A 23,342-nucleotide genomic window follows, 5' to 3' on the forward strand; every position below is an offset into this window, starting at 1 on the left:
CATCTAATCTAATAGCCTGTATCTCAGAATTCTCCGCGACAACATTGTCTTTTTCCAGTGTGCATAGTGATGAAAAGTATTCATTTAATGTTTCCCCTATCTCCTTTGACTCCCACTACTGTCTTTGATTGGCCCTAATCTTACTCCAGTCATTCTTTTATTCCTGATGTACCTATAGAAAGCTTTAGGGTTTTTCTTGATCCTATCTGCCAACAACTTCTCATGTCCCCTCCTGGCTCTTCTTAATTCTCTCTTTAGGTCCTTCCCGGCGAACTTTTAACTCTCAAGCACCCTAACTCAGCCTTCATTTGTCATCCTAACATTAGAATCCTTCTTCCTCTTGACAAAATATTCAACTTTTTGAGTAAACCACAGCTCCCTTGCTCTACCACTTCCTCCCTGCCTGACAGGTACATACTTATCAGGGACAGAATAAGCTCCACGTTTCAATTGTGCCCATCCCCTACAGTTTCCTTCCCCTTCCTATGCATCCTAAATCTTGCCTAATCGCACCATAATTGCCTTTTCCCCAGCTATAACTCTTGCCCTGCTGTATATAACTATCCCTTTCCACCACTAAAGTAAACATAACTGAATTGTGGTCACTATCACCAAAATGCTCACCTACCTCCAAATCTAACACCTGGCCAGGTTCATTACCCAGTACCAAATCCAATGTGGCCTCACCCCTTGTTGGCCTGTCTACATACTGTGTCAGTACACCATTGTGCACATATTAGTCAGAAACTGATTCACTTAAAATACTCAAATTATAATATATGCAGTCAATAGTTGGGAAGTTGAAGTCTTCCAGAACAACTAATCTGTTACTCTTGCTTGTATCCAGAATGATGTTTGCTATCATTTCCTCTACATTTCTGGAACTATTCGGAGGCCTATCTCAAACTCCCAACAGGGTGACCTCTCCTTTTCTGTTTCTAACCTTAGCCCATACCTCAGTACATGAGTCCTCAAATATCCTTCCTGGCACCATAATACTGTCCTTGACTAACAATGCCACACCCCCGCCTCTTTTACACTCCCTCCTGCACCACCCCTGTAGCCACGTATTCAACTCCTCTCTCTCCCTATTTTTCACCTCGCTAGCCAATGGCATGGGCAACAAACCAGAGTTAACAACTCTGTTTGTTCTAGCTCTCAGCTTCTACCCTAGCTTCCTGAATTTCTGCCTTAAATCCCCATATCTCTTCCTACCTATGTCGCTGGTGCCTATGTGGACCACGACTTGGGGCTGGTCCCCTTCCCCTGCAAGGATCCCGAAAACACGAACCCTGGCACCTGGCAGGCAACACACCAACCATGAGTCTCTCTCTCTCATTCCCACAGAACCTCCTATTTGTCCCCCTAACTATGGAGTCCCCAATGACTAATGCTCTGCTCCTCTTCCCCCTTCCCTTCTGAGCAACAGGGACAGACTCTATGCCAGAGACCTGTGCCCTATTGCTTAGCCCTGGTAAGTGTCTCACCTCCCCTCCCCCCCCAAACAGTATCCAAAACGGTATATTTGCTATTGAGGGGAACAGCTACAGGGGATCCCTGCACTGCCTGCCTTTCTGTTCCCTGGCTGTTAGCCATATGCCTCTTTCTTGCACCTGAGGTGTGACTACCTCCCTGTAACTCCTCTCAATAACTCCCTCTGCCAAAGTTCATCCAGCTCCAGCTCTCTAATGTGGTTTGCGAGGAGCTGGAGTTGGGTGCACTTCCCACAGAGGAAGTCAGAAGGGACACTAGTGGTGACCCTTACCTCCCACATTCTGCAGGAGGAGCTTTCAACTGCCACAACTACCATTCAAACTTTTTTAAAATTCCCAAAGAGACTTTTGAAAAATAAAGAAAAAAGCTAGTTACCTACAATCCGGTGCATAGAACTCTTTTTTTTGGTTGGAGGATGTATTTCGAGTAATGCTACTACCTAAATATATTACTTCACTTACTCAGCAATCCCATGTCCACTCCTGCTCCTATTCACGGGGTAAGTTTATTAAGCAGTCTTTTTTTTAATTTCAAAATATACTTTATTCATGTAAATAAATCTTTGGTACTTGTAAAATTTTCCATGTCGTTCATAGTTATATACATTGCATGTCTTAACATTACAAAGAACAAATTGAATTAATCGAATTCACAGTTATCCTATTAACAGTTACCTTTATTAACTATCCAGTCTCTTGGTATTTGGCTGTGGCTTCAGCGGAACCCACCTCCTGAGTGGGTGCCCTGTTATATGAAAGCAAATGAAACTTCTTAAAAACCCCAGTTTATGGGGTTACCATTGTCCATTTGACTGTCCTGTCTCTAGGGTGGCTGTCTACATTCCCATCGTAAGCACGAACTGCTGGACCTTCGCTGGGCTGAGGTAGCTATCCAGCTCCTCACTGGGGTCATTTACCCGCTCTGGTGTCATTGAGCCAAGGCAAGGGTCCTCACTGTCCAGTTCTGTATCTGACAATGGGACTGTCAGAGGATCACAGCTCTCAGTTGCCTGTAGTTGTGGGGCAGTGGGTACCCACTGGTTCTCACTGGGTGGAGGGTGGACTTCGGGGGGTCTGTTGTTTCCTGGTTGGGAAGAAATACCCTCCTCTTTACCGACGGCGCTCTGTCTCTTCTTCTGGTGGTGATGGCCTTCTTTGCGTCCATCTTCCCCCTCCGAAAAGCTGGCCGTCTCTCCCTCGTGCAACTGTCTTTTCCCCCTTTGCTGGGAGGCTTTGGGGGCCTGGCAAGATTTCCTCTTCCTGTTTTTAACAGGTAAGTTTATTAAGCAGTCATTTACCTTTCTGGCATCCCCCTGATCATTGCTCCACCTCAATTTATCCACCTTATCTTGCTTTTAAGGCTGCAGACATCTCCTTTCTAGTATGTTTGTTGTCCAAAACCTTCCAATTTGTTTCCTTTATTTGTTTCGCATCCATGATTCTGTCTTCAGTAAACAGGGAAATATTCATTATAATTGTCTGTCTTCACAATGGAAAATATAAGAAATCTCTGAGAAATCCCAGAGATCCAAGAGACTAGTGAGCATGAGGAACTGAAAGAAATTAACATTCGCAGAAAGAAAGTCTCATTGGAAGAATCCCTGGGACACAATGATTTTGCTCCAAAAATATTGAACGAGATGACTATCATGATAGTAGATGCATTGTTGATCACCTTTCAAAATTCTGAAGATTTTGTGCCAGCAAATTGGATGGATATAAATGTCACCTAATTGGGAAGAAAAGCAGAAAATTGCAGGGGTTCTGGCACAATTTTTTAACTCCTCTCTGGGCACAGGGTAAATGCCAGGAACTGGATCATGGCTAACGTGACTCCACTTTTTAAGAGGGATTTTTAGAGATGAGCCAGGAAATTATGGACTGTTGAGTCTCACGTCAGTGGTAGGGAATCAAATAAAGCCCTCAAAGGGTATCAGGGCAGTGGGAGAATACTCAAGAGGGAAATCAGGAGGGCAAAAAGTGGACATGAGATAGCTTTGATAAGTAGTGTTACGCAGAATCCAAAGAGATTCTCTCAATGCTTTAAGGACAAAAGAGTAACTAGAGAGAGATGAGGGCCCCTGAAGATCAACAAGGCCACTTATGTGTGGAACTACAGGAGATGGATGAGATACTAAATGAGCATTTTACGTCAGTGGAAATATCCTTTTTACCCACTGATAGTAGTTTGAACGGTTAGTCTTTATGTTTTTTTACTAGGATTATTTCATTTTCTAATCCCTTCCCTTATAAGTTTATTGGTCCTCCTTTGTTGTTTTCTATAAACTTCCCATTCTTCAGAATTACTGTTTTTTCTGGCAATTTTATCAACTTTTTGTTTTACAACCCTGAACTTCCTTTCTTAACCATGGCTGTACTGACTGACCCGTGTGAGCTTTTGCACCTTCAAAGTGCAGCTGTTTATCACCTGATGAAGGAGCGTCACTCCGAAAGCTAGTGTGCTTCCAATTAAACCTGTTGTGATTTTTAACATTTTATAAAGTAAGTTTTACATGTTCATCCTCAGCATGTTTCATATTATTCATGGTTGTGATGAAGGAGCACCTTCACCACCTGATGAAGGAGCAGCACTCAGAAAGCTAGTGCTTCCAAATAACCCTGTTGGACTATAACCTAGTAATGTGTGATTTTTAAGTATATCTTTTATAAATAGTATAAGTAATCTAAACACAACTTTAAAACTTAGTTTGCTATTGACTCCACGTATCTGTGATGTCTGAGATAACTTTCAATCCAACAATCTTATCAGATCAAAAGTGCATTGACTCTAATTTAAACGGCTGGCCTCTGGAAGCTTATCACATGCCCTCTAAGGAAATATTTGCTTTTGCCAAAAAATGCAGAACACAGGGATTTAGCATAGGATTAAACGGACAGATACGGGAGACCTCCGAGTTCAAGGGAGTTTGTCAACATGGGGTTAATCTGACAATGGCAGCACTGGGTTAAATCACTGACAGTCAACATGAGGTCAATCATAGACACAATGTACAAATATTAATGTACAGTTTAAATTAACGTTTTTCTTTTCGCAGTCTTTTTTTTTCAACTAGGAGTGGGAACCCGGAAGTCGTCAACAGAGGCTTCTGAGAAGGTAAGACGTTTGAGTGGAGAAGGAAGTCTCCCACACTTCCTCCTCCTCTAACCTAAAAAAAGGACTCAGTCAGCTGAACAGGTAAACTGGATTAGTGGTGCTGGAAGAGCACAGCAGTTCAGGCAGCATCCGAGGAGCTTCGAAATCGACGTTTTGGGCAAAAGCCCTTCATCAAGAATAAAGGCAGTGAGCCCTGAAGCGTGGAGAGATAAGCTAGAGGAGGGTGGGGGTGGGGAGAAAGTAGCATAGAGTACAATGGGTGAGAGGGGGAGGGGATGAAGGTGATAGGTCAGGGAGTAGAGAGTGGAGTGGATGGGTGTTAAAGAGATAGGCAGGTCGGACAAGTCCGGACAAGTCATGGGGACAGGTGCTGAGCTGGAAGTTTGGAACTAGGGTGAGGTGGGGGAAGGGGAAATGAGGAAAGGAGGTAGAACCGGGCATTGCGGGGTTCCCGGACTATGAGGTTGGAAGCTGTGGGTGGGAGATCACCTGAGGTGATGAGGTTCTGTGTGGTCTGGGAGATGATGGTTTGGTGATGGGGGTCATGGTCGAGGGGGCAGTAGGAAGAGGTGTCCTCGAGTTGGCTTTTGGCTTCAGCAGTGTCGAGGTCAGTGCGCCAGACTACCACTGCGCCCCCTTTATCCGCTGGCTTGATGGTGAGGTTGGGATTGGAGCAGAGGGATTGGAGGGCTGCCCATTGTGAGGGTGAGAGGTTGGAGTGGGGGAGGAGGGTAGACAGGTTGAGGCAGTTAATGTCCCGGTTTCCAGCATCTGCAGTCATTGTTTTTACCTACCTGTAAAGCTACTTAGTGTTCTTGATTTGGAGACTAAGTGTGGAGTTATGGCAGCGCAGACAGTGGAATGTTCCTCCTGCAGGATGTTTGAGGTAGGGGTGACCATCGATGCTCCTGCCGACTTCACCTGCAGGAAGTGCAGCCAGCTCCTGCTCCTCACAGACTGCGTTAGGGAACTGGAGCTGGAGTTGGATGAACTGAGGATTATTTGAGAGGCTGAGAGGGCAATAGTTAGGAGCTACAGGGACATAGTTACACCAGAGAACAGAGGTAGCTGGGTAACAGTTAGAGGTGGGAAGGGGAGGAAGCAGGCAGTGCAGGGATCCCCTGTGGTCGTTCCCCTCAACAATAGGTATACCGCTTTGGATACTGTTGTGGGGGACGGCCGAGCAGGGGTAAGCTGCAGTGACCGGGTCTCTGGCATGAGGTCCGGCTCTGAGGTCCAGAACGGAAAGGGGGAGAGGAGGAGAGCGCTAGTTATAGGAGACTCTATAGTTAGAGGGACAGATAGGTGGTTCTGTGGACATGGGCGAGACTCTCGGATGGTTTGTTGCCTCCCGGGTGCCAGGGTCCGAGACGCCTCGGACCGTGTCTTCAGAATCCTTAAGGGGGAGGGTGTGCAGCCAGAAGTCATGGTGCACATTGGCACCAACGACATAGGTAGGAAGAGGGGTGGAGAGGTCATTCAGGAGTTCAGGGAGTTAGGCTGGAAGCTAAAAAATAGGACGGACAGAGTCGTCATCTCTGGGTTGTTGCCGGTGCCACGTGACAGTGAGGCAAGGAATTGGGAGAGAGTGCAGTTGAACACGTGGCTGCAAGGATGGTGTAGGAGGGAGGGCTTCAGGTATTTGGACAATTGGACTACATTCTGGTGAAAGTGGGACCTGTACAAGCAGGACGGGTTGCACCTGAACCAGAAGGGCACCAATATCCTGGGAGGTAGGTTTGCTAGAACTCTTCGGGTGGGGTTTAAACTAATTTGGCAAGGGGATGGGATCCGGACTTGTAGTCCAGCAAGTAGGTTAGCTGTTTTTCAGGATGTCCAAGAATGTAGGGAGGCTGTGGAGAAGGTAGCACTGACAGGGAATACTTGCGGACACAGGGATGGGCTCAAGTGTGTATACTTCAACGCAAGGAGTATCAGAAATAAGGTGGGTGAACTTCAGGCGTGGATTGGCACTAGGGACTACAATGTTGTGGCCATCACGGAAAGGTGGATAGAAGAGGGATAGGAATGGTTGTTGGAGGTTCCTGGTTACAGATGTTTCAGTAAGATTAGTGAGGGTGGTAAAAAAGGAGGGGGGGTGGCGTTGCTAATTAGAAATGGTATAACGGCTGCAGAAAGGCAGTTCGAGGGGGATCTGCCTTTGGAGGTAGTATGGGCTGAAGTCAGAAATAGGAAAGGAGCAGTCACCTTGTTGGGTGTTTACTATAGGCCCCCCAATAGCAGCAGAGATGTGGAGAAACAGATTTTGGAAAGGTGCAGAAGCTACAGGGTAGTAGTCATGGGCGATTTCAACTTCCCAAATATTGATTTGAAGCTCTTTAGATCAAGTAGATTGGACGGGTCAAGTAGATTGTGCAGTGTGTCCAGGAAGCTTTTCTAACTCAGTATGTAGATTGTCCGACCAGAGGGGAGGCCATATTGGATTTGGTACTTGGTAACGAACCGGGACAAGTGATGGGCTTGTTAGTGGGTGAGCATTTTGGTGATGGTGACCACAATTCTGTGACTTTCACCTTGGTTATGGAGAGAGATAGGTGCGTGCAACAGGGCAGGTTTTACAATTGGGGGAAGGATAAATACGATGCTACAAGACAGGATCTGAGGAGCATAAATTGGGAGCATAGGCTGTCAGGGAAGGATGTCGTTGAAATGTGGAACTTTTTCAAGGAACAGATACGACGTGTCCTTGATATGTATGTACCTGTCAGACAGGAAAGAGATGGTCGTGTGAGGGAACCTTGGTTGACGAGGGAGGTTGAATGTCTTGTAAGGAGGAAGAAGGAGGCTTAAATAAGGTTGAGGAAACAAGGTTCGGACAGACCGTTGGAGGGATACAGGATAGCCAGGAGGGAGCTGAAGAAAGGGATTAGGAGAGCTAAGAGAGGGCATGAAAAATCCTTGGCGGATAGGATCAAAGATAACCCCAAGGCCTTCTATGCGTATATGAGAAACATGAGAATGATGAGAACGAGGGTAGGTCCGATCAAGGACAGTAGTGGGAGACTGTGTATTGAGTCGGAAGAGATAAGAGAGGTCTTGAATGAGTACTTTTCTTCAGGCTTTTGCCTGAAATGTCGATTTCGCTGCTCCTTGGATGCTGCCTGAACTGCTGTGCTCTTCCAGCACCACTAATACAGAATCTGGCTTCCAGCACCTGCAGTCATTGTTTTTACCTACTTTTCTTCAGTATTTACAAATGAGAGGGACCGTATTGTTGAAGAGGCGAGTATGAAATGGACTGGTAAGCTAGAGGTGATACTTGTTAGGAAGGAAGATGTGTTGGGCATTTTGAAAAACTTGAGGATAGACAAGTCCCCCGGGCCTGACGGGATATATCCTAGGATTATGTGGGAAGCAAGAGAGGAAATTGCAGAACCGTTAGCAATGATCTTTTCGTCTTCTCTGTCAATGGGATGGTGCCAGGGGACTGGAAAGTGGCGAATGTTATGCCCCTGTTCAAAAAAGGGAATAGGGATAATCCCGGGAATTACAGGCCAGTTAGTCTTACTTCGGTGGTAGCTAAAGGTCATGGAAAGGGTACTGATGGATAGGATTTATGAGTATCTGCTTGATTAGGGACAGCCAGCATGGATTTGTGAGGGGTAGGTCTTGCCTTACAAGTCTTATTGAATTCTTTGAGGAGGTGACCAAGCATGTGGATGAGGGTAGAGCAGTGGATGTCGTGTACATGGATTTTAGTAAGGCATTTGATAAGGTTCCCCATGGTAGGCTTATGCGGAAAGTCAGGAGGCATGGGATAGTGGGAAGTTTGGCCAGTTGGATAGAGAACTGGCTAACCGGTCGAAGTCAGAGAGTGGTGGTAGATGGTAAATATTCAGCCTGGAGCCCAGTTACAAGTGGAGTTCCGTAGGGATCAGTTCTGGGTCCTCTGCTGTTTGTAATTTTTATTAATGACTTGGAAGAGGGAGTCGAAGGGTGGGTCAGTAAATTTGCAGACGATTGGTGGAGTTGTGGATAGTGAGGAGGGTTGTTGTCAGCTGCAAAGGGACTTAGATATGATGCAGAGCTGGGCTGAGGAGTGGCAGATGGAGGTCAACCCTGTCAAGTGTGAGGTTGTCCATTTTGGAAGTACAAATAAGAATGTGGAATACAGGGTTAACGGTAGGATTCTTAGTAAGATGGAGGAGCAGAGGAATCTTGGGGTCTATGTTCATAGATCTTTGAAAGTTGCCACTCAGGTGTAAGAAGGCCTATGTTGTATTTGCGTTCATTAGCAGAGGGATTGAATTCAAGAGTCGTGAGGTGATGTTGCAGCTGTATAGGACCTTGGTAAGGCCACATTTGGAGTACTGTGTGCAGTACTGGTCGCCTCATGTTAGGAAAGATGTGGAAGCTTTGGAGAGGGTGCAGAGGAGATTTACCAGGATGTTGCCTGGAATGGAGAATAGGTCGTACGAAGATAGGTTGAGAGTGCTAGGCCTTTTCTCATTGGAACGACGAAAGATGAGGGGTGACTTGATAGAGGTTTATAAGATGATCAGGGGAATAGATAGAGTAGACAGTCAGAGACTTTTTCCCTGGCTAAAACAGTGTTACAAGGGGACATAAATTTCAGGTGAAGGGTGGAAGGTATAGGGGGGGATGTCAGGGGTAGGTTCTTTACCCAGAGAGTGGTGGGGGCATGGAATGCGCTGCCTGTGGGAGTGGCAGAGTCAGAATCATTGGTGACCTTTAAGCGGCAATTGGATAGGTACATGGATAGGTGCTTAAGCTAGGGTAAATGTTCGGCACAACATTGTGGGCCGAAGGGCCTGTTCTGTGCTGTATTGTTCTATGTTCTATGTTCTAATCAGATGCCAGTCAGGACTGGATTAGTAAATGGCAGTCAGGGAGGGATTCAACAGAAAAATGAAACATGCTTAATCAGATGGAATCAGCATAGGATTAATACAAGTCAAGAGCACAGGTTTTATCTAAGAGTGTCACTTGGATGGTAGAGAAGTGACAAAGGGATAGAGAGGTATATACGTTGGGAGCATATTCTCTGCATGGACAGGAATCCCAAGCTCCTCACATTCAGTCAGCACAGAGACACTCAGACACAGACAGCAAAATGATAAATGGATACAGTTAGCACAGACACACTCAGTGGCAGGTAACACAGTGATAACTAGATCACAGTCAGCATAGACACTCAGTCACAGGCAGCACTGTGATAAACAGATACAATGAGCACAGAAATTCTCAGATGCAGTCACCACAGAAATATTCAGGCAGAATTTCCCCTCCCTGATATGAGATTGATGGTAAGGGAGATCATAAAATAGGGGCAGAATGCTAAAATCAGATTCTTGATGTCAAGAAAAACTCTTTCAACTGTCTCCTCAAGCCTTAAATAATGATTTCAGAATCTTACTCTTGATTGGCTTATTTCCAATAAATTTCATTCTCAATAGGGGAGGTGATGGCCTAGTGCTGTTATCACTAGACTGTTAATCTAGTGATCCAGAATGTTCTGTGGACCCAGGTTTAAATTCCACTATAGCAATTTGTAGAAACTAAATTCAATTTTAAAAGAAGTCTGGAATTATAATAATGACCGTGAATCCACTATCAATTACCATAAAAACCAATCTGGATCACCAATATCCTTTAGGGAAGGAAACTGCCATCCTTACCTGGTCTGGTCTACATGTGACTCCAGACCCACAGCAATGAGGTTGACTCTTAACTGCCGTCTGGACAATTAGGGATGGACAATAATTATTGACCTAGTTAGCAATGCCCTCATCTCATGAAGAACAAAAAACAATTTAGACCACCCACCTACAGCCAAAGGTTTTTTACTCCCTTCCTCCACTGAGAAACAAGATCTTTCAATTTGCCGAAGGTTAAAAACGATGCAGCTTGCCAAATGCCTATTTTGACCATTATGCAACTCATTCTTCTGCTCAAAATCCCTGCATGCTCCTCAGTCACCATCTTCTTTAACCCTTCATCCACACAACTCAGAATTGGAAAATAATCACTCTAAGACATCATCATCTCCCAGATCAATTCCAGCACCTACACACGATTTTCAGTGCTTTACTTTAGACCTGACTTGGAGGTGCTGGTGCTAGACTGGCATGGAGAAAGTCAAAAATCACACAATACCAGGTTATAGTTCAATGGGTTTATTTGGAAGTACAAGCTTTCGAAGCACTGCTGTTTCATCAGGTAGCCAGTGGGCAGGATCATAGGACACAGAATTTATAGCAAAAGATCATGGTGACATACACAGATGCAATATATTGAACAAACCTAGATTGCTGCTAAGTCTTTCAACTTTTCAAATGGGTTGCAGGTTTTGATTCATTATAATATGTAAATCCCAGAACTTCTTTCAAGTCACATTCCCGAGATAGCTTAAGGTTTTATAAAAAGTGGTGACATCTCAGCTCAGACATTGCATTAAAAGGTGTGAGGTTAGAGTCTGTATGTATTAAAATCTGCCCTATGATTTTACTTCAAGAGCTGCCTGATGAAGGAGCAGCATTTTGAAAGCTTGTACTTCCAACTAAACCTGTTAGACTATAACCTGGTGTTGTGTGATTTTTTAACTTTTACTTTAGACCTGAGAGGCATCTTTGATTTGCATACTTCTAGTAGTTTGCATGGAGCAGCAATGCATCCTATTGAACTACAGCAGATGCATTTGTAATTACGTGGGCTTGCTTCCTTAACACTAGTTTACTTTACAGTTGAAGGCTACAAACCTGTGCCTGGGCTATTTGAGGATTTGAATATCAGAGTAAGGATGTCTTGCTGCAGTTATACAGGGACTTTGAGGCCATACCTTGAGTATTGTGTGCAGTTTTTGCCTCCTAGTGTGAGGAAGAACATGCTTGCATGGAGGGAGCCCAGCCAAGATTGACCTGACTGATTCCTGGGACGGCAGGACTGATCTATGATAAAAGACTGGATCAACTGGGCTTGTACTCGCTACAATCTAGAATGATGGGGGGAACACTCAGAGACTTAAAATTCTGATGGATCTGAACAGGCTAGATGCGGGATGAATGATCCCAGTATTGGAAAATTCCAGAACTAGTGGTCACAGTCCAAGAAGGAAGGACCTTTGCTGTTTGAATTCATGTATCGCTGGGCATTGCAGTGCGTCTAGGAAAATTAACAAACAGTGAAATTCACAACTGATCTTGGAGGAACTGTTTGGGTGAAGTTCACAGCACAGAAGCAGATAAGTGGATTGTTTTTAAGTGGGACCTACAGAATCTGCAGGAGTGAGTAGAGTGGGTTCTTTCTTGATTATATACTTTTTGAGATATGTCTCTTGATTAAACTTAAAATATAAGCCATAAATATTAATTTAACCTGGGGAAGTATTTTGTAGAGGAATAAGATGGTGTTATTTTCTGGGTCTGTAGATTGTGAAGGAGCAAAAATGGCCTTTAGTAGATTGGTATGCACTTCTTGTCAGATGTGGGAGTTTAAAGAGAGTTTAAGGGTTACTGCAGATTATATCTGCAATAAATGTTGTAGTTTGCAAATCTTATCAGATCAAATGGATCGGTTGGAGAGACAGTTAGAAGAAATGAGGAATTTGCAACAGCAATAGTATGTGATGGATGGCAGTTATAGGCAGGGGGAAAGTCTCAGATACAGTCACTTAGATGGGTTAACTCCAGGAAAGGTAAGAGAGGCAGGCAGCTGGTGCAGGAGCCTTCTGTGGCTATACCCATTTCAAATAAGTATGCTGTTTTGGAAAATGTAGGGGGTGATGGATTCTCAGGGGAACATAGCACGAACAGCCAAGTTTCTGGTATTAAGACTGGCTCTAATGCAATGAGGGGTGCGTCAGGTTCCAAGAGATCAATTGTGTTAGGGGACTCTCTAATCCGATGTACAGACAGACGTTTCTGTGGACAGCAGCGAAAAATCAGAATGGTGTATTTCTTCCTTCTTCCTGACATCTCTGCCCCCACCCCACTCCGGCCTATCACTCTCACCTTGACTTCCTTCCACCTATCGCATTTCCAATGCCGCTCCCCCAAGCCCCTCCTCCCTACCTTTTATCTTAGCCTGCTGGACACACTTTCCTCATTCCTGAAGAAGGGCTTATGCCCGAAACGTCGATTCTCCTGATCCTTGGATGTTGCCTGACCTGCTGTGCTTTTCCAGCAACACATTTTCAGCTCTATTTCTTCCTGATGCCAGGATCAAGGAATTCTGAGAGAGGAGGTGCAGAATGTTGTGAAGGGGGAGAGGGGCCAGCAAGAGGTCATTGTCCACATTGGAACCAATGACATAAGAAGGGAAAAGTTGAGATTCTGAAGAGAGACTACAGAGAGTTAGGCAGGTATTTAAAAAGGGGTCCTTGAGAGTAGTAATATCTGGATTACTCCTGGTGGTATGAGCTAGTGAGGGCAGGAATAGGAAGATAGAGCAGATGAATGCATGGCTGAGGAGCTGATGTATGGGGGAAGGATTCACATTTTTGGATCATTGGAATCTCTTTTGGGATAGAAGTGACCTGTACAAGAAGAATGGTTTACACCTAAATTGGAAGGGGACTAATATACAGGCAGGGAAATTTGCTAGAGCTGCTTGGGAGAATCTAAACTAGTAAGGTGAGGGGGTGGGACCCAGGGAGGTAGTGAGGAAAGAGATGGGTACAGCTGAGAACAGAAGTGAGTCAAACAGTCAGGGCAGGCAGGGACAAGGTAGGACTAATAAATTAAATTGCAATTATTTCAATGCAAGGGGCCTAACATGGAAGGCAGATGAACTCAGGACATGGCTAGGAACATGGGACTGAGATATCACAGCAATTACGGAAACATGGCTCAGGGATGGGCAGGACTGGCAACTTAATGTTCCAGGATACAAATGCTACAGGAAGGATAGAAAGGGAGGCAAGAGAGGAGGAGGAGTGGCATTTTTGATAAGGGATAGCATTACAGCTGTGCTGAGGGAGGATATTCCTGGAAATACATCCAGGGAAGTTATCTGAGAAATAAGAAAAAAACTGAGAAATAAGAAAGGGATGATCACCTTATTGGGATTGTATTATAGACCCCACCAATAGAGGGAAATTGAGAAACAAACTTGTAAGGAGATCTCAGCAATCTGTAAGAATAATAGGGTGGTTATGGTAGAGGATTTTAACTTTCTGGACATACACTGGGACTGTCATTGTTTTAAGGAGTTTAGATGGAGAGGAATTTGTTAAGTGTGTACAAGACAATTTTCTGATTCAGTATGTAGATGCACCTACTAGAGAAGGTACAAAACTTGACCTACTCTTGGGAAATAAGACAGGGCAGGTGACTGAGGTGTCAGTGGGGGAGCACTTTGGGGCCAGCGACCATAATTCTATTCATTTTAAAATAGTGATGGAACAGGATAGACCAGATTTAAAAGTTGAAGTTCTAAATTGGAGAAAGGCCAATATTGATAGTATTAGGCAAGAACTTTCAAAAGCTGATTGGAGGCAGATGTTCGCAGGTATAGGGATGGCTGGAAAATGGGAAGCCTTCAGAAATGAGATAACGAGAATCCAGAGAAAGTATATTCCTGTCAGGTTGAAAGGGAAGGCTGGAAGGTATAGGGAATGCTAGATGACTAAAGAAATTGAAGATTTGGTTAAGAAAAAGAAGGAAGCATATGTAAGGTATAGACAGGATAGATTGAGTGAATCCTTAGATGAGTGTAAAGGCAGTAGGAGTATACTGACGAGGGAAATCAGGAGAGCAAAAAGGGGACATGAAATAGCTTTGGCAGAATTAAGGAGAATACAAAAAGTTTTTTACACATACATTAAGGACAAAAGGAGAGAATAGGGCTCCTCAAAGATCTGCAAGGCGGCCTTTCTGTGGAGCTGCAGAAAATGGGGGCGATACTAAACGAGTATTTAGCATCAGTATTTACTGTGGAAAAGGATATGGAAGATATAGAAAGTAGCGAAATAGATGGTGACACCTTGCAAAATGTCCATATCACAGAGGAGGAAGTGCTGGATGTCTTAAAACTCACAAAGGTGAATAAATCCCCAGGATCTGATCAGGTGTACCCTCGAACTCTGTGGGAAGTGAGAGAAGTAATCGCTAGGCTTCTTGCTGAGATATTTGTATCATCGATAGTCACAGGTGAGGTGCTGGAAGACTGGAGGTTGGCAAACGCGGTGCCATTCTTTAAGAAGGGTAGTAAGGACAAGCCAGGGAACTATAGACCAATGAGCCTGACATCGATCATTGGGAAGTTGTTGGAGGGAATCCTGAGGGACAAGATGTACATGTATTTGGAAAGGCAAGGACTGATTAGAGATAGTCAACTTGGCTTTGTGTGTGGGAAATCATGTCTCACAAACCTGATTGAGGTTTTGAGGATTGATGAGGGCAGAACGGTAGATGTGATCGGTATGGACTTCAGGAAGACATTCGACAAGGTTCCCCATGGGAGACTGGTTAGCAAGGTTAGATCTCATGGAATAAAAGGGAGAACTAGCACTTCGATACAGAACTGGCTCAAAGGTAGAAGACAGAGGGTGGTGGTGGAGGATTGTTTTTCAGACTGGAGGCCTGTGACCAGTGGAGCAAGGATTGGTGCTGGGTTCTCTACTTTTTGTCATTTACCTAAATGATTTGGATGCGAGCATAAGAGGTACAGTTAGTAAGTTTGCAGATGACACCAAAATTGAAGGTGTAGTGGATAGCGAAGAAGGTTACCTCAGATTGCAACAGGATCTTGATCAGATGGGCCAGTGGGCCGAGAAGTAGCAGATGGAGTTTAATTCAGATAAATGTGAGGTGCTGCATTTTGGGAAAGCAAATCTTAGCAGGACTTATACACTTAATGGTAAGGTCATAGAGAGTGTTGCTGAACAAAGACACCTTGGAGTGCAGTTTCATAGCTCCTTGAAAGTGGAGTCACAGGTAGATAGGATAGTGAACAAGGCATTTGGTATGCTTTCCTTTATTGGTCAGAGTATTGAGTACAGGAGTTGGGAGGTCATGTTGAGATCATTGGTTAGGCCACTGTTGGAATATTGTGTGCAATTCTGGTCTACTTCATATCGGAAAGATGTTGTGAAACTTGAAAGGGTTCAGAAAAATTTACAAGGATGTTGCCAGGGTTGGAGGATCTGAGCTACAGGGAGAGGCTGAAAAGGCTTGGGCTGTTTTCCCTGGACCGTCGGAGGCTGAGGGGCATAGATATGATAAATAGACAAAGTCTTTTCCCTGGGGTGGGGGAGTCCAGAACTCGAGGGTATAGGTTTAGGGTGAGAGGGGAAAGATATAAAAGGGATCTAAGGGGCAACTGTTTCACACAGAGTGTGGTACGTGTATGGAATCAGCTGCCAGAAGAAGTGGTGGAGGCTGGTACAATTGCAACATTTAAAAGGCATTTGGATGGGTATATGAATAGGAAGGGTTTGGAGGGATATGGGCCGGGTGCTGGCAGGTGGGACTAGATTGGGTTGGGATATCTGGTCGGCATGGATGGGTTGGACCGAAAGGTCTGTTTCCATGCTGTACATCTCTATGACTCTATGACTGAAATGAGGAAGAATTCTTTCACTCAGTGAGTTGTGAATTTGTGGAATTCTCTCCCACAGAAAGCTATTGGGACCAATTTGTTAGATATATTCAAGCGGGAGGTGGACGTGGTTCTTGTGGCTAAAGGGATATGGAGTGAAAATGGGAGAAAGGAATGATCATATTCAATGGTGGTGCAGATCTGAGGGGCTAAATGGCCTACTCCTGCTCCACTTTCTATGTTTGTATGTTTCTTAACTCAAAGTCTTCAATGTTGAGTTACAGTCTACCAGCCTCTATACTTGACCAACTTTTAGTGCAGAGAAAAAGGTGAGTGTTGTGTTATGTCTCACAGCTATTATGCTGTTTCTCTGAACAGGCATGCTTGATATACCATCACTGTATCACCGCATGTGACCCTAGGATATAAAGGTCTCAGACTCCAGTTTAAATGAGGCCATTTGAAGAATGTCACACTGACAAATGTATGTCATTGCATACAACCAAATTCCTGATTGTCAGCCCAGATACCGAAGTGCCTATATATTTGTATACACATATACAGGAAGGGCATTGGGACCACAGAGAGAACAACCAAAAGGAATGTGTAGGATGGAAAGAAAATCATGTATCACTTTCACAATCACAAAGATCCAAAAACAACTTTGCAATAATTTCACAAGATGGCTGCAAAGTCCCAAGTTGATTTCCAAGAAACTCCTTGTTAAAGAAAAATTCCAATGTCCCCATAATGATTGGAACAAATTCAGCCAGGTAGATCTCAGAATATGAGTTTCCTGATTGGACCAGGTTAATAGCCCCAATCAGGGAGCCCTGGCTAACAGATAAACTGTTAGGAGTGCTAGGAGCTGGCTCTGTGCTGGTTGAATCAGTGTCATTTTATACACACACATAAATAAATGGTGACTTGGTGACTGGATACTGGCCTTCGTGGAGCTATTTCATTTGCAACAAGAGAAAACCTCATCCCTGAGGAGATTTGTTCGCAACTGTTGTTTTTGAGTTGTGGTAAACATTTCTGACATCATGCCACTATTTGAGAAGCTTGACTCATTCAATCCTGGTGTCGAAGACTGGGCCTTGTGTGTGGAAAGAATGTGTATTTTTTTCCCAGGCAAATGACATTGGAGTGGACAAAAAACAATGAGTAATTCTCCTGGATATTTGTGCAGATTTTTCAGTTATTAGGAGCTGAACTTTCCTGGAGGCATGAGATAGTAAAACCATTCAAGAGTTGACTGATTTAGTTCAGGAGGATTATGTCCTCAAGCCTTCTCTAGTTCTGAGATGTGATCGGTTTACTCGACAGTTTGAGAACCGGGGAACCTGTATTGGGATTTTTGACGAGTTAAAGATGACTGGCAGAGGCATGTGTTTTTAGGTAAACCCTAAGCGAAATGCTGAGAGACAATTTGATATATGGGATTAATGTTGTGACCATGCAAAAATGCCTACAATCTGAAGCCCAACTGGACTTCAAACAGGCATGACAACTGACTTTGCCGTTAGAAGATGTGACAAATGGAATTTAAGAGTTTCAGGGTCTTCTGACAGAGGTGGACACCCTCAGCAGGCCAACTCAGTTTGGGGGACACCATTTGAGTGAAGGCTCACTTAGTACATAACCTGAGCAAAGGGACTGTAGTTCACCCCACAGCAAAACCACAAAACCAAGCCAAGCCTAGGCCAGACAGTTAAAATTTCATTTAGTCCAGGCTGGAAGGCCATTGTAGTCAATGCTGGAATGTGGATAGTCCCACTCAGTCTGAATTAAGTGAGAACTCATAGGCTGGCATCCAGGAGAATGCACAACCTGGAAAATCTTTGGAGCAGTTATGTTACTTAGCAACATCCAAATTAGAATCAAAATAAACAACTGGTTTAAAAGGTCACTAGTTTTAATGGAGGTCAAACCAGCGCTGCTGTATCAGCAATTGTGGAATCAATCTTTACCAAAATTCCGTCTGGACCCCAACCCTTAAGTTTGCAATTTTGGCCAGGCTGAGAACCTATACTGGGAAACCCCGACAGATTACGGCCATAATTTCAGCCCAGAGTCCACAATAAACCCCCGAAAGAGTATTCTATGCAGATCCACCCCTAACCCTGTATATTCCATGGCTAATCCACCCAGCCTACATATCCCCAGACACTATGGGCAACTTAGCATAGTCAATCTACCAAACCTGCACCGAAATCTTTGGACCATTGTACGAAACCCATGCAGAGAAAGTGAATGTGCAAACTCCACACACAGTGCCCTGAAGGTGGACTAAAACCCAGGTCTCTGGAGCTTTAAGGCAGCAGTACTAACCACTGAACTGACCAATCCTTTATATCCCCTTGTAACCCAAAAACCTCTTTCTCACTGTCAATCACCCAGCCAATCATTCTGTCATCTGAAAACTTATCATTCCTATTTGTAATATTTATTTGTCTGTTTATATTTTATGATTTGATTATAAAAGGAATAAAGCTTAAGTTGCAATGTAGCAATTCATTTTTCTTTCCTGGTTAAAAATTATTATTTGCAATAAATAGCTGTTATTTTGTTCAGTACAGAAACCTGCTGAGTGTTTTTTTCTTTTAATCTGTGCTCAGTCAAGTAAATTGGGGACTTGGATAGTTTGATTAAATCTTTTCACAATAGTTATAACTCATGGAATAGTGGGACTTGACTTCCAGTGCACTACCCAAAGTAGATCCTGACACTCTGCATTCATTGTTCATTATATATAGGAACAGAATTAGGACAATTAGCCCATAAGTCCACCTGCCATTTAATCATGACTGATATGCTCCTCAGGGAGAAAGTGAGGACTGCAGATGGTGGAGATCAGAGCTGAAAATGTGTTGCAGGAAAAGCGCAGCAGGTCAGGCAGCATCCAAGGAGCAGGAGAATCGACGTTTCGGGCATGAGCCCTTCTTCAGGAATGAGGAAAGGGTGTCCAGCAGGCTAAGATAAAAGGTAGGGAGGAGGGACTTGGGGGAGGGGCGTTGGAAATGCGATAGGTGGAAGGAGGTTAAGGTGTGGGTAAAAGGCCGGAGTGGGGGTCGGGGTGGAGAGGTCAGGAAGAAGATTGCAGGTGAGGAAGGTGGTGCTGAGTTCGAGGGTTGGGACTGAGACAAGGTGGGGGGAGGGGAAATGAGGAAACTGGAGAAATCTGAGTTCAACCCTTGTGGTTGGAGGGTTGCTAGGCGGAAGATGAGGCGCTCTTCCTCCAGCTGTCGTGTTGCTATGGTCTGGCGATGGAGGAGTCCAAGGACCTGCATGTCCTTGGTGGAGTGGGAGGGGGAGTTGAAGTATTGAGCCACGGGGTGGTTGGGTTGGTTGGTCTGGGTGTCCCAGAGGTGTTCTCTGAAACATTCTGCAAGTAGGCGGCCTGTCTCTCCAATATAGAGGGGGCCACATCGGATGCAGCGGATGCAGTAAATGATGTGTGGACGGATGATACGAATGTATATGGAGGTTGGTGGGGTGGTAGGTGAGGACCAGTGGGGTTCCGTCCTGGTGGCGATTGGAGGGGTGGGGCTCAAGGGCAGAGGAACGGGAAGTGGAGGAGATGCGGTGGAGAGCATCGTTGACCATGTCTGGGGGGAAATTGCGGTCTTTGAAGAAGGAGGCCATCTGGGTTGTTCGGTATTGGATCTGGTCCTCCTGGGAGCAGATGCGGCAGAGGCAAAGGAATTGGGAATATGGGATGGCGTTTTTACAGCACCTCCACACACATCATTTACTGCATCCGCTGCACCCGATGTGGCCTCCTCTATATTGGGGAGACAGGTCGCCTACTTGCGGAACGTTTCAGAGAACACCTCTGGGACACCTGGACCAACCAACTCAACCACCCCGTGGCTCAATACTTCAACTCCCCCTCCCACTCCACCAAGGACATGCAGGTCCTTGGACTCCTCCTCGCCAGACCATAGCAACACGACAGCTGGAGGAAGAGCGCCTCATCTTCCGCCTAGCAACCCTCCAACCACAAGGGATGAACTCAGATTTCTCCAGTTTCCTCATTCCCCCCCCCCACCTTGTCTCAGTCCCAACCCTCGAACTCAGCACCACCTTCCTCACCTGCAATCTTCTTCCTGACCTCTCCGCCACCACCCCCACTCCAGCCTATCACCCTCACCTAATCACCCTTACCTTAACCTCCTTCCAACTATCGCATTTCCAACGCCCCTCCCCCAAGTCCTTCCTCCCTACTTTTTATTTTAGCCTGCTGGACACACTTTCCTCATTCCTGAAGAAGGGCTCATGCCCGAAACGTCGAGTCTCCTGCTCCTTGGATGCTGCCTGACCTACTCCGCTTTTCCAGTAACACATTTTCAGCTCTGATATGCTCTTCACCCCCATTTTCCTGCTGTCTTCCTATTACAAATGAAAAATCCAACTGCTCAAATGTACCCACTGTTTTAAGATCCACTGCACTTTAAGGCAGCGAATTCCACTGATTCTCAACTCTTTGAAAGAAGTCGTTTCTCCCTATCTGAGTTATCCCATATTGCTTTTTCCCGCTTTCATTCCTGAGCTTCTTATTCCATTAAACTTGTACTGACAGCTTCTGATCAAATCTGTCCCAACTTTCCCCGATTAAATCCTTGCAGAGTGTTTGATTATGTCCCTGGTCAAAATCTGATTTAACCCTCTACTGACTTTGATTAACCCCATGCTGACTAATTGTGACTCCAAGGTTAATTTCTTTGATGAGTGCAGCATTAACTATAGGTTATTAAATTACCTTTAACTCAGGACTGACTGTTTGAGTAAGCTAATGCTGTCCATTTCCACTTAACCTCATATCGGGTCTCCCTGATTAAACCTGTGACTTTGATTAACCCTGTGCTGATTATTTCCATCAGAATGGGTTTCATCAGAAACACAGCTCTGATTAATATATTAATCACAAAGATTCAGCACAGTGTAAATCAGAGGTTGCCAATATAAGATTAATCAAAGTGTTTATTCACCCTGTGTAGAGTCTTTCAGGTTAACACTGTACCATCAGTGTCAGATGTACTGCATGCTGGCCCTCTCTGTTCTGACAGTCTCTGATTATCACATTAGACACTGACAGGATCAACTTTGTACCAACTGATTCTGATTACCATTATAATGGCTGACTGAGTGCCTCTGTGGTGACTGTCTCTGAGTGTCTCTATAGTGACATATTGAGAGTTTTTGTGGTTTGCCAGGTTAGTTCAAATCCTTCCCAGCAGCACTAGCAAATCTCCCACAAGGGTGATAGTCCCATTGCAGTTTAGGTTCCACTGCTCCCAAAAACAGTCTCCATATCCCAGAAATTCTGCATTCAGCACCATCTCTGCATCCTCACAGATATCTGGACTAAACTCCTATTCATATACTCTCATCTACATGGCACCAGAAGTGATTCAGGGATTGCCACTTTTTGGGTCCTGTTTTCCTAGATCCCTTATTGTTTTCAGGACCTCTTCCACTTTCTACCTTTGTTATTGGTACCAATATCTACCACTATTTCTATTGTTTGCCATCTATGAATGCTTTGCAGCCAGTGATATCCCTGACCCTGGCACTATAGAAAACATACCATCCTAGAGTTTCTTTTGAAGAGATAGAAAAGCATATGTGTTCCCCTTACATTTGATTTGCTACCACTCTAGCCCTGAAGTTCTTAATCCTCCCTGCTTGTGCAGTCATGGTATCATATGGTTGTCTGCCATTGCTTTGCCCTACACAATCACCTCCTCCCAAGATCATTCAAAACTGTATACCTTTTAGAAAGGAGGCCATAAGGACCTCCTGCACTACCTACCTTCCTCTACTATATCAACTGGCCATCTATGCCCTTTCTGCTTGTTCAGTCTGTACCTGCGGTGTGATCACCTCACAGAATGTACTATCCACAACTTGTTCAGCTTCCCAGATGCTCCACAGTGTATTCACCTGTAGCTCCAGCTCTGAAATGTGGATTGTCAGTAGCTGCAGGTGGATACCTTTCCTGCACATGTTCAATAGGGACAACTGCAGCTGTGATTTGCCACAGAGCATAGGAAGAGCATATCACAGGGGCAAGTTGTACTGCCATGACTTCTCTTAAGAACCCAAGTGCATTTTCTAAAAATGTAATAATTATTCTTATGTAAGAATACTGTTGACTACCCTTACACTAACTGTACATCCCTCACCCTACATTGCTTCCTTATATTCCTTTGTTATATTGGCCGTGACTTTCACTCGTTCCTATTCTCAGTTAACCTTTTCGTTTGAAATAATGAACCAATCAACACTTTCCTGTGCTGTCATTATTTTGAGTTGTTTTTCCCCAATCAACTGTCAAACTGGGACTCCCTTCTGTCTGTTCAGTTGAAGCTGGAGAATGTAGCCTTACAAACTATAAACCCTGAAAAATGACCCTCTATTTGCACCCTGATTACATTTTGAAGATGCCTATTGTGATGTTGTACATTTCCTAGAAGGAGACCATGGTGGTGGTTACTGTATTTCACTGCTCATCCCATCGTCTTCCATGTCCTCCCATTCACCACAGTCTCCCACCTCCCCACCTGTGCCCCACCCCAATCCACTTGTACATTGAGTTCCTCTGTCACCATCCTTGTTTCCTCTTCAACCCCGTTCTCCACCTCTCCTCCCAACACAGAGTGATCTAACTCTTGTTGCTAAAGAGCACCTCTTTGCTCTCCAGCCCCACTTTTGACCCATTTCCTCCACGTTAACCTCCCAGGCCTGACTGCTGTCCAGACCCATGACTGATTTTAATGGACAGCCCTGAATAATGATTGACCAAACCCCTGAGTTGTTGCCCTCATAGTTTATCAACTGATATTATCAATCCTTTGATTGTTTAAAGTCTTACTGGATTGAACATGGAACATTGCCAGGACCATAACCATCACCAAGCCCCTGGAATGTGACTGACTATACCCAGACCACCTGACTAACAGCAGCCCTATTAACTCAACTGTAGACTAGATCACACAGACTTCCAGGCATGACTGTTTGGTTGAAATTTATTTACAATGCAAGAGATCAGCATGAATCTAACAAGATATCTGTTTCCTGCACTACTGATAGGCATGACAAGCTGCCTGAGTCTATACCTGCACTAAACAGCAAATTATTACAGTAATACTGTGAGTCTTTAGGCTCTGACTAAGGTGCCTTCATGCTAAAAGGCACGGGTTGTGTGA

This window comes from Chiloscyllium punctatum, chromosome 42 (genome assembly GCF_047496795.1).
Source record: "Chiloscyllium punctatum isolate Juve2018m chromosome 42, sChiPun1.3, whole genome shotgun sequence".
NCBI lineage: Eukaryota > Metazoa > Chordata > Chondrichthyes > Orectolobiformes > Hemiscylliidae > Chiloscyllium > Chiloscyllium punctatum.